Here is a 488-nt window from a genome sequence, read left to right on the forward strand (position 1 = left end):
TTCTTCTTCTTCTTGATCTTCGTCTTCTTGTTGTGGAGGATGTCTAGGTGGAAGTGCTGCAGAAGAACTACTTTCACCTTGAGTCCAGTTAGATATTTGATTCAACGGAGTATATGCATTTCCAAAGCTTGGAATTTGAAAATTTTGTTGACACATATTATTCAGTAACTGGGTAGCGAACTCAAGTGTATTATGATGACTGTTGAACGTGTTATACAACAATTCCTCTTCGCTTGATGCAAATGATAGTCGATGGTTGTCTTCTTGATGTGGTTGTTGACTGTCAAAATTAAATTGTTCCCCTGGCGTGAACCCGTAAGATTGATGTGGTGTGTGGATAAAAGTATGAGGATGTGGTGTGTGGGTAAAAGTATGAGGAGGCGGTTGAGTGTTAGGAGATGTTGGTATATAATATTGATTTTGTTGTGTTGTGTTGGGCATTGATTCTTGGAAAAAATGTTGGCTAGATTGCGGTGGAGGTTGGGGGT

Source organism: Cicer arietinum, chromosome 2 (assembly GCF_000331145.2).
Source record: "Cicer arietinum cultivar CDC Frontier isolate Library 1 chromosome 2, Cicar.CDCFrontier_v2.0, whole genome shotgun sequence".
Taxonomy (NCBI): Eukaryota; Viridiplantae; Streptophyta; class Magnoliopsida; order Fabales; family Fabaceae; genus Cicer; species Cicer arietinum.